The sequence below is a fragment of the Condylura cristata genome, unplaced genomic scaffold (genome assembly GCF_000260355.1).
Source record: "Condylura cristata isolate star-nosed mole 26May11 unplaced genomic scaffold, ConCri1.0 scaffold00023, whole genome shotgun sequence".
Taxonomy (NCBI): Eukaryota; Metazoa; Chordata; class Mammalia; order Eulipotyphla; family Talpidae; genus Condylura; species Condylura cristata.
In genome coordinates, this window is record NW_004567124.1 from 4,352,066 (window position 1) to 4,361,893 (window position 9,828).

The window sequence follows — 9,828 nt, forward strand, 5'->3', positions numbered from 1 at the left end:
AAGCCACAAGAGCAGAAAGAGCAGGGCTCCCACCAGCCTGGAGTTTGGGGGGCCAGGGAGCCATGGCTCTGACATGAGGAGAGCATGGGTGAGGTCAGATTGGTTTAAGAAGGGGGAAGTTGAGTCTGTGTGGACATGCTGACTTTGCAGTACTCCGGGGCAGGTGGAAATGGCCCTCAGGCAGCTGGAAAGTTGGCTGTGAGCTTGTAGGCGAATCCAACTTGGAGTGTTTACCCCAGAGCCTGTCACATATACAAACCTTAGTGGCAGGCAGGCCTGGATGAGAGGTAGCGCTGGCACGAGGGGGCTCCCCCCCCCCCCCCCTTTCCAGGCCCAGGAGCAGTGATTCATGCCCCAAACTTAAAGAGAACTCAGATTCTGGTTTGAAAAGCCTTCCAGAGCAGAAGAAACCAACAAGACAGCCAGGCCAGACCACAAGCCATGCGTCATCTGTGGAATGTGCTGGTTGCTGATGGTGAGGCCAGTCCAGGGCAGAGATGCTGGCAGGCTTGACAACTCATCCCCCCACCCCACCCCAGTCATCCTGGATGTGCTAAAATTGTCATAAAGACAGTCCCTCCTTTTTCCAGTATGGATCTGCCTGCGCTTTAGCAAAACTTAAACCAACCCCGCCCCCAGTGACTCCCACTGGTCCCGGGTCATCCTGGGTGTCAGTGCTCTGCCTTCCATCGCCCACCTCTGCTCAGCCCAGAGGGAGAGGATCAGGGGGCCAGCAGGATGTGGGCTTCTGTGGAGGGCACCCAGAAAGCTTCCCATGGCCTGGAAAAACAACCACCTCCCTGTCTCCGACACCTGCCCTTGCCTGGGGAGGCTCTTCCACCCAGACCCAGAGGCCAGCTGCTAGGTACAGGTCAGCTCTTCAGGTGCCTGTGCCCCAGCCCGCCCCACCCCCACCTTGCTGCCTTTCTTGTTCCAAGAGAACTTTGTGGCCGAGCTCTCCTGCCTTTATAACCTCATCCTCTATTACTCCCTGATTTGCTCATTTTGCTCCAACACACCATCCCTAGAATATTTCCCAAACATATCAGGCACCTGAAGGTTTTACACTGGCTGGTCCATCTACCTGGAATGCCCTTTCACCAAAGAACCTCTTCCACATCCTTCAGGTCTTTACTCCAACATCACCCACTCATAAAGCTCCTTCGGTACCCCTAATTAACACTTCACCCTACCCCACCCCTGACACAAGCTATGCAACCTCTCTCAACTGACATATTCCAGATGGAGACGGAAATGTTCTGGAAAATCAGACTTTCCACGCTAACTTATATTATGACCTCCCTTTTTTGTATAATCGTAATATCAAAATATTCTGAGCAACCTTCAGCTTACAATTGGATTGCCTCAGCCTCAGAAGGCGCTACCTGGCCCTGACAAGCAAGCACTGCACTAGGGTGAGAAATTCCTCTTGAAGTCAAAAGTGATTTGACAACTGGCTGATTAATAAAAACAAATGGCTGTTACTGCAAAATCTCTCACTGCCAGAGGGAGGAAAACCCAAACCTTATCACTCTACTATCTCGTGTAGCCTTCTATTCAGTTTCTAAATAATCACTCAAGCTTTCTACTATCTAGTCTTTAGATATGGAAATTAACCCAAGTCGCCTATGCAGAGCTAATCAGGTTTTCTACCATCTAGACTTCAAGGAAACGCAAACTTTCTAACAGGTTTTTCAAAAAAACTTTACTGTAATTTGATTTACAAGAAATTTCCTCTTCCTGCCCTCACTTTACTTTACCCCCTAAGATGTCTCTATGAGAATGAAAGCTGTTAAATAATAGATAATGTTTAAGGGCCTTTATTTTGGTTAATCTTCACTGTGGTAAATGTAGTAATATTAGTCTTAAACTTTGTGAATCTATGTACCTGTTTTAACCTTGATAGATTGATTTTAAAAATGTTATAATTTCAACTAAAGGTCAAAACGACCCCAGACTATTCTTAGCAAAAAGGTGATTGTGATCTCAGCTCACTTCATATGCTAATGTCATCCCTCAGCCTGCCTGAAGTGTATAAAATAAACCTCTGCAGAAGGCAGTGCAGGAAGACTTGCACCCAAGTCCCATCCCCCTGTCTTCCTCGCACCTGCTCCCCTTTTATTCCCCTTTTTCCTCTTTATCTAGGAATCTCCGCTCGCCGACGCCATTCCCCCCTTGAGACCCTGCCTGTTCTGCTCCCCAATAATCCATGATCGAGGACAAAGAGTCTCCGACACACCCCGGCAGACACTCACATACAGAACCCCCCATGTCCTCCCCCCAACCCCCTTTAGTCTCACTGAGGTCTTTCTCACCACTGACCATTATCACTTATCCTATTTATTTCCCCTGTTTAGCACCACAAGAGCTGGGTTCTTGTTTGTTATGTTTACATGTGTATCCCAAAGTCCTCCCAGCATGCCCAGCCAGAGTAGACAGGTGGTAAGTAGTTGTAGAATGAAAGAATCAATCAGTGAAAAGCTGTTCCCAGCCTGCTACCACCTGACACCCCATTAATCAATGTCCTTTGAGATAAGCATCAGCCTTGCTCTGATGCCTTAAGGGGCCTGCATTCATCCAGTCCTGATGCTTCCAAGACCATTTGCTATTAAAGGTTTCCTTTCCAGACCAGAAGGGCTGGTGGAAATCACAGAGGGCAGAGAAGCAGGGCTACTGAGCGGTAGGTAGGAGGGTCTGAAAGAGAGAAGGCTGGAGAGGAGCAGATCAGTTCACAGAAGGCTACCCTGCTGGCCCTGCTGGCCTCAGGCTGCTCAGCCTGGACCCAAGGAGACATGGTGGGGGGGGGGGGTAAGTGGGAGGGTGCGGTGTTGTTCTTACACAGTGGAAACCTAGGTATAAAATGGCACTTCCCAAGAAACAAAGGGGACAGAGGATAATTTAAATGCCTTGTTCCCATCATCACACACCTCAGAACATGACCCTGTCATTTTGCATCCCAGAAGGAGCTGGGAGAGGCTGAGCATCAGGCGCCAGGTTATGGCCTCCTGGCAGAGGGCCTAAGTCTGCACCCAGTGAGGTCCAGTGAGGGGCTGCTGCCCCTGGGTTTGAGAGCTGGGCCTGACATTTAGGAAGTCATTTCTTCTCTTTGGAATTTGTAATGGCAAATGGACTGCCAACCTAATAGGATTCATATGAAAATTAGAAATGATATTGACCAAATGGGGTGAGATACTCAATAACTGTTGGTCACAACAGTAGGACTTACAGCAGCCTTGGGGGTTAATGTGGTCAGACTTTGCTCGAAGCACTCATCTCAATAATCCTGGAGGAGAGGTACTCTTTTTGTCTCCAATATATAGAGGGGAAGCGGAGATAGGTAGACATTAGGTAGCTTATCTAATGGTAAGATCACTCAAATGACAAAGGGACAGTCTGGGATTTGAACCCAGGTTATCTGTCCCCAGAATTTGCAATTCTTGTCTTATATGACTTGCCCAAGCCCCACTGCTGCCCCTAAATAAGAAAGCCCGCCTTCTTCCTGCTGTCCTAAGACATAGGCCCTACCTGTGTGACGCCTTGACTGCTACCCTGTCATAATGTCCTTTAAATGACTTTCAATCAACTCAGTATTTTCACTTGACCCCATCCTAAGCAATAATTATGGTGAAATCTAAGTTCTGATTTGCTCACCATTTTTAATACCCATTAAAGGCGAGTAGTCAAATTGTGATAGTCATTCTTGTCCCACCTGAACTCTTCCCTCCTCTACACCAGGGAATGCTGGGTTACAGTCACGTTTCACTGCGCAGCCCTCAGGAAGGGCAGATACCACACCGCCATCCCCGTGCATCCAGAACTAAGTGTGATAGACTTAGGTTTGACCGAGGAATTTCATTGGATGGACCTAGAGTCCAGTCATCTGTGGCATGACTTCTGAATGGCCTTGGCTCTCTCTCCTTGGAAGTTTGAACATGGCCCCTTCCAAGACCAGCTCTCCCTTGGCTTCTCAGGGGTCTAGAGAAACTGGCACAGATCAGGCAACAAAAGTGGCCATTTTCTCTTGTGCTCAGCCCACTTCAGTGTGAACATCCCACCCCCTGGTATCTGGGTCCCCTGCTGTTGCTGGTGGGGTGGGACTAGAAAGAAGAAGCTGCCATGGCAGATGGCAGAGGGAGTTTTATGTGGAACCATAAGCCAGAAGTTCCAGATCAAAACTTTGCTGAGCAGGCGGCTGGCCTAAAGTTGGGTGTGGGGTGGGCTGGAGAAGGATGTGGTAGGGAACAAGAGCCCACTGAGAAGGGCAGTCCAAATCACTCTGTTGTCTCCATGAAAGAAGAGGAAATCCCCCAGTCCTCTTCCTAATAAGTTTCTTGAGAGAATGAAGATTAGAGTAGAAAGGAACTCACTCATTTTTCTGGAGCTTAGCAGTTCCAGAAAGGCCTCCTCTTTCAGGGAGTCCTCCTGGTCAACCACAAAAGTGATGGTCAGATTTCCATGGGCTTCTCTAGCTCATCTTATCAGCAGCACCCCCACTTTCCCAGTCCCCCCTTGAGCAGCTGACATGATTCTCTTACTTCCCTCACCTTTTCTTCTGTGTCATATTCTGCTATCCTGCCCTGTGCCCAACATACACCCCTCTTGGCACAACCTCAAGTATTTCTCCCTGGCCAGGACCCACGTGCCTCCAGACCTTGGCTCTCTTCAGCCTAGTAGGTAGTAAAAAAATACAAACTAATTCACAGAGGAGTTAATAGCTAATAGAAAAGTAGACCTCCCCGGTTCTTACTGATTTTTTTAGGAAAGACTACTCGAAACCAGCCTGACTTGCCCCAAATAAGCCAGTCTAGGCCAACCCAAAATGTTGCAGATGTGGAACCCTGAGCCTGGGGCTGGATTACACTATCAATAACTGGGCCCTCCAAGTCTGGTGTAAGGAAAAGCTTGGACTGTAGAGAAGGATCTCTGGGTCAAGTTCAGGCTCCAATACTAAACTTGAGTGAGCGATGTACTCACTTTTAAAATAAATGTCTAGGCTTCGTGTTTCCAGAAATTCTTCAGGGCTATGTTCTATGTTCTGTGGACATTTCCTGAGGCACATTCTTGCCTGTGATTATAAAGCCACATGAAACAAGAGAAAGAAGTTGACAACCGGAAATCTATTTTAAACAAATTCATCTAGAACACAACCTCATTGAGTCTTCTCAACTACAGGTCCTTAAGGAGTCCTGGGCTTCAGGGACCCTGAGGGGCCTCAGTACCTGCCAAGGTGGCCTCTTAGAGCCTGAAAGTCCCAGACAAATGGCCCTCCCGGGGTTCATCCCCCAGGATCAGGGCACTCTCCATCTCCCAAGGCAGGTCTTTGTTGTCTTACAAAAGCAGCAAGAAACATGAGCCTTTAATTCCCCTAAGTATCTAAAAGTAACAATAGACATTTTAGGATGGTTTTGAAGCCATAAGGAATGGACACACTAAAAATCTAAAGGCTTCAGCCTAACCCTCAGAGAACCAAAAACACTTCCTCTGCCAGCATCCTCCATCCCCACCAAATCTAGCCAATAACATCTAGCTTAATTTGGCTTCCTTGAGCTCTGTGTAGCTGAAGAAATTTTCAGAATAGGGGTGTGTCCATTGTAGGGTGGACCCTGTAGATTTGGAAGGGAAGGGAAGGGCCCCCACAATTGCTTATTTTAGTTTGCACTCAAAGACCAGGGGCAGACAGGACCAGCAGTTCTCTGGGTCCTCACTGGGAAGGCCTGCCACAAATTGCATATCCTGTACCTTGTCTTGTTCTTGCTTTGCCCAAACACTCCCTGAGCTGGGGCTAACCCCTGATGCTCAGGACCTTGGTCTACACACCCATGCCAAGCAGAAGACAAGCTTAGCAGCTGGAAAACCAAAACCAGACTGTCTGAGCAATTTTAGCTGGTTAGTATAGCAGGAAGGGGAGGGGCTCAGTCTCCAATTCAGTTCCCTTTGAAATGGACCGTGGCCTGGATCTGAGAGGGCACAGCTGCATAGGCCATACACTGCATAACTCAACCCACCACAATGTCAAGAGCGCCCCCTGCAGGTGTGCGGAGTAGTGCAGTGAGCCAGGGAATGGGGGTGGGGGGGTGTGAAGAAAGGTGAAGGCAGTGGGGAGCTTGTGCTGAATGAGCTCTACGGGGATCTGGAGGTAGAGCACCAAGTGTGTGCCTGTTACAGATGAGGAAACAGGGCCAGAAGAGGAAGAGGTCCAAAGTCATAAAACAAGTGAGAAGTCATGCTAGGACTGAAACCAAGATTCCTGTAGCCAAACTCAGGCCTCTAACTTCCCCCCCTCCCTGAAGCTCTATCACATTCTCCTTTGGCTCTTAGGCAGGTTGGTGTACAAGGTTCTTGGAGAGCTGATGCTTCAATTTCTGTTTCTCAGTCTTTCACCAAATGCATGTGAGCACTTAGTGTATGTTTGGCATTAGCCTAAAGGCGAAGATAAAGTCGGGAGATATATAGGGCCCCTTTCATTGCCAAATCTTGGGGTGAGGTGGGAGATTCTTTATTTGTTGCATTTCCCAGTTACCATGGGAGAGCTCCTCCCCCCACAGTGAGCTTTCAACCACCACCATGTGGCACTAAATGGGCAAAGTGTCCACAGTCAGCTCTTGTGAGCAGGGTCCAGCATACCACTGCCCCTTCCCTGTGGACCTTAAGCTCCAGTAGGAGAGAAGATGGTTTCCATGTAATCAAGTAACTCTTCTAGCCCTCTGTCATTACCTTTAATTGTAAAAGAAATGTAGAAGATGATTTAAGGAAGAATAGCCGGTTCTCCGTGGTCAGGGAAGCTTTCTCCAAGGCGAAGACGTTAAAACTGGAGGTTGAAAAGAGTGTGGCTAAAAGTTATAAGAGATAAAAATCATGCACTGGCAAAGGCAGGTCCTGCCCAGGCTGGAGGGCTCTGGAGCAGGGTCTGGGATCTATCCTAAATGCAATGGGAGGACTGCAGAAATTTTTAAGCAGGAAAGCACCAGCTAGGTGTGACCGGCAATTTCTTTTTTTTTTAAAGATTTATTTATTTGTGCATAAAGAACTGGGGTGCAGGCCAGAGGCTCAGGCGCGGTGAGAGCCTTCACCAGAGACAGAGCAGGGGACAGAACAGGCAGATTGACGAAGTACACTGCTGAGGGGAGCAGCGGGTGAGTCAGGAGAGGTCTGCCGCGCCATGTGGTCACCTCCGGGGCAGGCGGGAATCGAACTCATGCTGAAGTGGCTCTAGATTCTCACTGCTGTGCTTTAACCCGCTGCACTGGCAATTTTAAAAGATCACTGTAGCTGATGGGAAGAGTATCGCTTAGAACTTAGCACAAGTAAAAGAAAGAGACCAGTGAGAAGGCTTTAGAACAGTCCAGAAGCAAAAGGATGAGAATGACTTAGTCTGGGTGATGTCAGAAAATTAAGACGAGTGGGCACATTTGAAAGAAATTGACAGGGTAGAACCTGCAGGATTCGCCAATGAGAAATGAAGGGGAAATGTGAAAAAAAATGTCCAGCCTGCTGACTGGAGCAGTCAGGCGGTAATGCACGTCCCGAGACAGGGAGACTGGGGAAAACAGGCTTGGAAGAGTATTTTTTTGGTCTTGTGAATGTGAGGTGCCAACACCACGCTCGGCCCCATCTTGTCCCAGAGATGGCCTTCAGGTGCACGTGGAGTACCAGCTTTTGACTCCTGTTGCTCAGGGCATGTGTGTGTGTGTGTGTTTCAGTTGGTCACACCTTTATTGCACTTTAACTAACTTATGGCCCAAGGACAGGAGTATTTGTATAGATAATAGTATGGGTATTAATGTGGGGTTTTTCATGCTTTTTTTTTTTAAGATTTAATTATTTATGCATGCAAGAACTGGGGTGCAGGCCAGAGGTGTGGGGGGGCGGTGAGAGGGTCCACCAGAGACAGAGTGGGGAGCAGAACAGGCAGATTGACTGAAGTACACTGTTAAGGGATGCAGTGGGCAAGATAGGCGAGGTTTTGTTGTGCCATCTGTCGGTTAATATTCTGGCCGGTGATGGAAAGCAGGCTGCAGCAGTGATAGCAGCATGTTAATTAAATATACTAGTATTGATCGATATTGTCATGTATTTCAACGTGTGGTAAGCTTTATTCCCTTCCAAAAATCAAGCTTTGTTTTAATTATTTTTTTTAAAGATTTATTTATTTCTGCATACAGAACTGGGGTACAGGCCAGAGGCTCAGGGGCGGTGAGAAGCTTCACCAGAGACAGAGTGGGGAGCAGAACAGGCAGATTGACTGAAGTACACTGCTGAGGGGAGCTGCAGGTGGGTGAGGAGAGGTCTGCCACGCCATGTGGGTCACCTCCCTGGCCAGGGATAGAACTCAGGCTGCAGTGGCTGCAGATAGCTTCACAATGCTGCAACTTAACCCCTTGCACCACCAGGGAGGGCCCCTTTATTTTTTTAATTTTTTATAGAAGCTAAAGGAAAGGGAAAAGCATGAAAACTAAAAAAAGAGGCTCGTTTTGATCACTTTTCCAACCTAAAAGGAATAAATGGTGTACGGCAGGGAAATACACTGGCTCGCATATAACTCTGGGTCTTGCTCTGAAGGATCTGTGGTCTGTGTGTCCTCTGAAGCCAGGCAATGGCAATCCAAGGCTGGAAGCAAAAACAATGTTAATTACAACAAATTTCAGCTTGCTGTTTGCTGTTTTCAATTTTTAGGCCTGTTTTTCATGAGCTTGACATCTGTTTAACTAGCACATTGGCAAACTCCTGATTTCTTTAAAAAAAAAAAAATGCCAGAAAGGCAGCCCTCACTCTAGCCAGCCTTCACTCCAGCAGTCCCTTGCGGGCTCAGACCAGTGTCATTCAGCCTGTGTCCACCTGTCCCGGCACAACTCCCAGAGGTGGCTCCCTCACTGCTCCTGGAGGCTGCCTAGCCCATGCCGGATCGTTTGCGATTTAGAGACTTCTTCCTTATATAGAGCTGGAAATGTTTTGTAGAATTGAGGGGACATTGTGATGAGTCACATGTTAGCAAGTATTCATTTATCCGGCACAAAATAGGAAAGAGCGAACATGACTGTTTTATGATAAGACTGGACACTGAAGTGGGAGACAGAGGCAGAGGCCTGGGCAGGGTCTCCAAGGTCATCAGGGTCACCAACACCCAGGGTGTAGCATGAAGGCCCAGGAGACCCCGACTGCAGAGTCCAGAGGTGCATCGACAGGGCTGTGGGTCAAGGGAAGGCCACCCTGTGTCCCACGGGCTCAGGTCCTTCTGGGATGAAGAGCGGGTTCATCTGCTTGTCCATGTCCTTCATTCATTCATGAGTTTGTTCAGTCAGCTTTGTGGAAAACCCGCAGGGCAGGCACAGGGGTGAGGATGGATAGAACCCCTCTTCAGTTCAGTTCCCTTTTGGATCAAAAGTGAGTGTCTTCAGGGCTTCATGCAAATGAAAGCATCACAGGCAGAGCTGTTCTTGGTCCAGCTGGAGGTGGGGGGTCAGCCTTGAGCCTGAGTAGAGGATCTGCGACCCCAACAAGGAGCTGCCCTTTCATGACACAGTTGGCCAAGGTGTGGAAGAGGACATGTTACCTGGGAAGCAGGCAGGATGAGCGTCGGCACAGGCCCAGCCATAGGCAAGTTGGACTTGGAGTCTCTGTCCAAAATGCTAAAAATCACTAGTCACTCCTTAGAGCTAAATGAAGTGCTCTGGCCCATTCTGGCCCTTGGGAGATGGGCCCGACGGGGGTGGGGGTGGGGGGGGGGCAGCTGAGTCCCTTGGGGATTCCAGGAAGGAGTGGAACAGGGCCCCTGGAAGAGGGAGGGCACACTCCTGACCTAAACTGAGAGCGTCCTCATGTGGACGGTGA